The sequence below is a fragment of the Lygodium microphyllum genome, chromosome 8 (genome assembly GCF_053477565.2).
Source record: "Lygodium microphyllum isolate KBCC chromosome 8, Lygodium_microphyllum_v1.1.10, whole genome shotgun sequence".
Classification (NCBI taxonomy): domain Eukaryota; kingdom Viridiplantae; phylum Streptophyta; class Polypodiopsida; order Schizaeales; family Lygodiaceae; genus Lygodium; species Lygodium microphyllum.
The window spans coordinates 86897790-86903698 of NC_141142.1; positions in this window are offsets into that span (position 1 = coordinate 86897790).

The following is a 5909-nucleotide window of genomic DNA, read 5'->3' on the forward strand; positions in this document are numbered from 1 at the left end:
TTCAATTCTTTATATATTTTAGTCTAATATATTGTGACTCATAATTGTTTGTATATCTCTAAATGTTTTGCAGACTACCATCGTTGGTAGGACACCTACTCCTAGAGAGGTAGGTTACCATCGAGGCCATAACCGCGCAGCGACATGGCTTCACTTTTATGAGGAGGGTCTCATCACTGAGAACCAATACAACCGGGCCATGAGGATTCGACGGCCAGAGGAGGTATGTTTTTCTTACTTTCCTATTAAAAGTATAACTAATTATAACTTTTTCCCCACCTTGTCTATGTAAGCAACCCTGATCTTTTGTGTGTGTAGGCGAACCCGGATGTGGAGCATAGCGAGGAGGGGGATAGCGACACTAGTAGCCATGGTGGTACTAGCGAGGATGTTTTCTCTTCAGATTCGTAGAGGAGCACCATACCTCCTCATGAGGCCTTCTTTTCTTGTATATGTATGATATCTCTTTGAGTCTACTGCTTGTGGCCACGCTTTAAGTCGCAAGCACTTAAACTTCCCTTGTAAATGCTTTGATATATAATGAATACATGGACTTTTATTTTCAATTCTCGTGCCCGTAAGATACATTATCTTTTTTCCAAATACACAATCTAATGTATGGGAGGGGAAAAAAAAACAAGAGAGCTGCTTTGCAACCACATGCTCTCTGGTTTTTTTTTTTCAGTTTTGTTTTGCGCGTCTATCAGCGCGTCTAAATTGCAGATAATTTGCGTTTATTCGTGCGTCTATAATGCAGACTACACGCGCTTCATATTTCAAATTAAAAAAAGAAATTAAATATATATTTTTTTAAAAATGACTTTTTTTATTTTCCGTTCGCGTCTATCAGTGCTTGTAAAAGCGCGTCTACCAGCGTGTCTATATGCGCGTGTATATGTGCGTCTATTGCGCGTCTATTTGTGCGTGTAAATTCATTGATACATGCGATTATAGACCCGAAATGATAGACGCACAAATAGACGGGCGGATAGACGCGCCCGTAAGTTTTTCTCTATATTCAAAAATCGTGTCTAAATCTGCGTCTATGAGGCCTTTTTGTTGTAGTGTTTTGCAATGGATTCCGTAGAACTATATTTATTTGCAAGGGCTTGTACATAAGGTGGATTCGTTGTGCGAGAAGTTGATGGAGACGCCTGTCCTTTTTGGGTGTCATGCTAATTTAATGTGCACGTGGGTGATTTAATGGCGGCTGACTTCACAAGATAAATATTTAAATTAATGGACTTTTATGAGTTTAGAGTGCACTCGTATTAAATTAAGGTTAGTACCACACAGTTCTAAAATTTATTTATTTTGTAGCTGAAGATTGCTAGGTATTCACTTTTATCGGTTTAAATTTATTATTTTCTAACAATTGTGAATGCTTCAGTTGATGTGTAGAGTAGGCGGCGGTGGTGTTGGGAAGCACTAGGCGATAGCGTGTATTCAGACTACTTAGAAGAAATTATCATTTTTATGGGTCCGTGTCATATCATTAAAGGCGTGCCACTAATATTTATTTAGGTGCGCTTATTTATTGAAGTGCTTGAAAAATATTTATTATTTTATATGTGCATGGACGCATGGTTTAAATATTTTATTATGGGACATTGTATTTGGGCACAACCCAACTTTTGAGCCGCCCAACCGTTTATTTTTTATTTAGAAAAAAGTAAAACAAAAGCTAAAGCATGCTAATTGTAAAATTTGGCTAATTTTTGAGCTTTGAGATGAATAAATTTATAAATACATACCTTGTGAAGCGCTCACACAAGGCATGGGGAAAAATTGCACCTAATTTGTCTCCTTTCTTCATGTCATGCAAATTTATCTTCTTGTTTTTTGAGCTTAAGTAAAGTTCTTTTATTCTTGGGGATCTTCCGGTGCTCGATACGTACGCATCTGCTTCCGGCATTCGATTTGCCCACCAAGATGTGCTTCTTCAGAGTTCCGACCAATCGAAACAACTATTTCTTACGACTTGTCACACCTACTTTGTGGGTTAGAGTAACATATTTGTTTGTACACAGGACTGTAACTGGGATGCTTTCAAGAAAGTGCTCAAAGACAAATATTTTTAGGAGGATTGCGGTATTGCTATGTGAAAGAAATTCATAGAGTGGGTTTATCATCCCAACAAAGGACTTGTTGCTTTTGAATTATTGCGGGAGTTTGAAGAGCGATACAACCAATTGGATGCACTAGAGCAAAGAGCTTTGAACTCATAGAAAGTGAAGTTATTCTTACAAGTGGCTAATCTTGCACTTTGGGATGAGTTGGGAGAGATGCTAAAGGACCCTACATAGCCTACGTGATTGAAGACGGATTGGTAAGATACTATCGATGCGGTTTCTACACTGACAAAGAGGCAAAGATGGAAGGCTTGCTTGCAGAACGAGATGCAGTCACCACCAGCCATGTCTTCTTCTACCATGACTTCTCCTACTTCTCATGTTGCACCATCCATTACTTCTCCTATTTCTCAGCTTATGTCTATGCCTATGCACATTCATGTTGCAGTTGTCAGACCAACTGCAAAAACAACTGTTGAAGATATGGTGGAGGAGATATAAAAGAACTTAAAAGACCTACAAATTAAGATGACTAGAATGGAGCAGCAGCAGCCGCTTAGTCTAGCTCCAATTTCAACCCCAACTTCTTCTACTCCTGCAAATTCTTCCAGGTGATTCTGTTCGTCATTGCATGTGGTGTGATAGTCCACATCATGAGCAGAAGTACTATCAAGATTTTAAAGAGGTGAGAAGGCTAAATTTGGTAGTCTGGAAGGACAAGATGATATGTTTCGGGATGACTCTCTGTACTGACTTCAGACTCCAAGTTAAATTCACATCCCTTACTTAAGGAAGGAGTTTCGCCAGGGGATCATAGTTTAGTAGGTGAATCCGTCTTCAGTACTAGAACTACCAGTGGTTGCGCCACCCCTACCTGCTCGTAATCCATGGCTCCCATGTGCTCCAACCAGGACCTATCGCACTCCATCCGCATGACTCCTTTTTCATTCCAGCCTGCCCTTTCCCTTCTAGGCCTAGAGTCTGCCTTGATCTTTTCGATTGCTCTCCCTTCAGTGTCATATTCTATCATGTCTAACTCTTCTTCACTCTCGTCCCCAATAGAGTGACAGTCCTTCTACCCCTCATCATCGGAATCTTGCCCCTCTGACTACTTGTCATCCCCTAGGTTTTCCTCTCCAATCTCCTCTTCGTCAGTGACTAAAGCCCAATTGTATAATAGGTTAAGATTGTGAATTTTGGTCCATTTCCACTTAGGCCTAGGCAAGAGATCTCTTAGGGGTTTTAGATTAGCAGCCATGTTGCCCTTCAGTTTATTGGTTAGACACTCTATGTTTTCCTGAAGCTCGAGCTTGTTGGTGGGGGTATGGAACGAGACTAGTTTCCCTAGATCACATGAGCTTCCTGCCATCATGCAGAGTGGCACGATGGGCTCCTTTGCTTGCATGCTTGGTGATTTAGCAGCTTGCCTATACAACTCTTCTTCATTTGAGAATGGTAGGTCAACGGTTGCCAAGACATGCATCCAATCCCGCTTGTCCTCAAGAAAAGGGATGTACTTGGTCAATGACCCATAGGGTTTGCTTGCCTGTGCATCACCTTTTAGCATGGTTGAGATAGCATCGAGGTCAACTAGGGTAGTCTTCCAGGTGTCCATCTCAACCCTCACCGCTTCTGTTCTTTTCCCCAAGAAGATGAGATTGTTCCCCCAAACTTCAATAACTCGCGTGTTCCTCATATAGGGCCGGCCTAGCAGTATGTCGTAGTCCACTCCCTTCATGGCAATGAAGTTCACAGAAAATTGCACTCCTGCAACCTTCACTCGCCAGTTCTTTAGGACCCCGAATGGTCTGACCTTCATTCCATTGGCCAATGTAACATTGAACCTAGCCACTTCCATGGGTGGGTTTCCCCATGCCTGTAGAATTGCGTGGCTCAAGACACTGACCTCAGGGCCTATGTCTACGATTCCTTTTCGTGTTGCATCCCCCAAGGCTAAGATAGATAAGACTGCATGCATCTCCGTGCCTTCCCAAAAAGCATTGACGTAAGTGACCTTGGAGCTGAGTGTAGTGTTAGGCTTGGAATCTGCGTGACTGCGTCCTGCTCTTGCAAGTTAGCAGTAGTATGTTTCCCTTTTCCCTCCACCCAGTGCCTTAATTCTTGCCATTAAAGAGGGTACTGCCAAAGTAGATCTCCTAGGCTCACGGTTAGTGGGGTGGTTACTAAAGTGGTGAGGAGGTTGCTGGGTGTTGGCTTCCTCCTTGGTCAGCATTCTTTGGCCATATGTCTTGGTTAGCTTGCTGGCAAGTTTCTTCTTGGTCTTGTCTCTGTGGCATCTCACGTGGTGTGGGTGCGTTCCCCGATTGAGGTCGCGATGATGAAACGGGCGTACTCACACTAGAGAGGTCTTCCATTCGGTCTTCTAGTATGGGTTCTACATCTTTAAGGTGTTCCTAGGCGTCCTTGACCCCCTCCATGACTTTGGCTATAGCCTCAAGTTGTCGTCTGGGGTGGGGGTATTCCCCTACCTTGGTGCTCCCTAGTTTTGTTGTCTTAGGAGCTGAGGTCTCTACCTCTGCATCAGTGACCCTCCTTCATGTCACTAGAGTTGTAGCTTCCTCAGCCTTAAGGGTAATCTTTGCGTCTGTTCTTTTTCTCCTTCTCCTCCGGATTTTCCTTCCCAACAAGGCTGCATCCAGGTTACTTGGCCCAGGCAATAAGATGCCTGTTTGTTTTGTCTGTGCTCGCATCATGACATGCAGTGGGATGGGCGTATCCTCACTGCGAAAGGTCTCCACACCGAATAGCCCCAAGGATACATTGTAGAAGGGTTTGGAAATCAAAGTCGCGACCACAAAGGTTCTTAAGAAATTCCAAGATAGAAGATTCATCAATTCCGAAGGTCTTCAAATGCAGGCTCTTACTTCCTTAGGTGTTAGAAGAGAATATGATGATGACAATAAAACTCATGTCACAGTTATACCTATCTCAATTTGCAAAATTCTCATAGCTGAAGACTTTTCGCAACTGTCAGAATTGGCATTACAGCTCAAGCAATAGTCAAAGTCACTCAGAAATACAGCAATTATATCTTGTTGTAAAACTCCTTAATAACAAAGATGCTCCAGCCCATTACAGCCAAATCTTGGCAATCCTTATTTTTGCATCAAAGAGGTGAATTCAACATATCACTCTATTTGGTTAAAACTTCTAACAACTTTCACACTGACAACATAGTGTCCAGCTCTTACACACTCTAGTATGGTCTTTCCCTCCACCCCTGTTAAGTTTCAGAGACTTTTTTGTTGTAAAGATGATTATCCTCCACGCATAGATGCATGTATGTGAGTACCACAGAGATAAAAGCCATGAAGGGTACTTCTGTTTCAAAATATCCCTTGAAATCTGATTTGTGCATACAGGGTACTGAATATGCGCTGTTCTTGTGCCAATAAAGCCTCCAAGTAAGGTAAAAAGGATTGAGATACAAAATCAAAGGGCTTCCCTTTGTGTTGGCACCTCAGGCATGGACGTCACGTTCAGGAATTCTTTCATAGTCAAACTGAGCAAGCTTTTCAATCAGGTGATAGTCCTCCAAAAGAACACGACCTCTAGTGCTGATAGTCAAGGATGAGTTATTGTTCCATACTGGGGCACTGGAGTTTGTGGTGAAGAAGGGGGAGTTGTAAGCAATGGACAGACGGAACTCATAGGGTCCATGGTGACAATGCTGTGACAGATTGGAATATCACACGCTGGTAGCTGGAGAATGAACTCATCAAGCTAGTTATGACGTTCCAGCATAGTCCGTTAAATCTCGTGTTCACCTCCAGAATGTGCATCATAGCGCTTGGTATCGACAGCTTCAATCTCCTC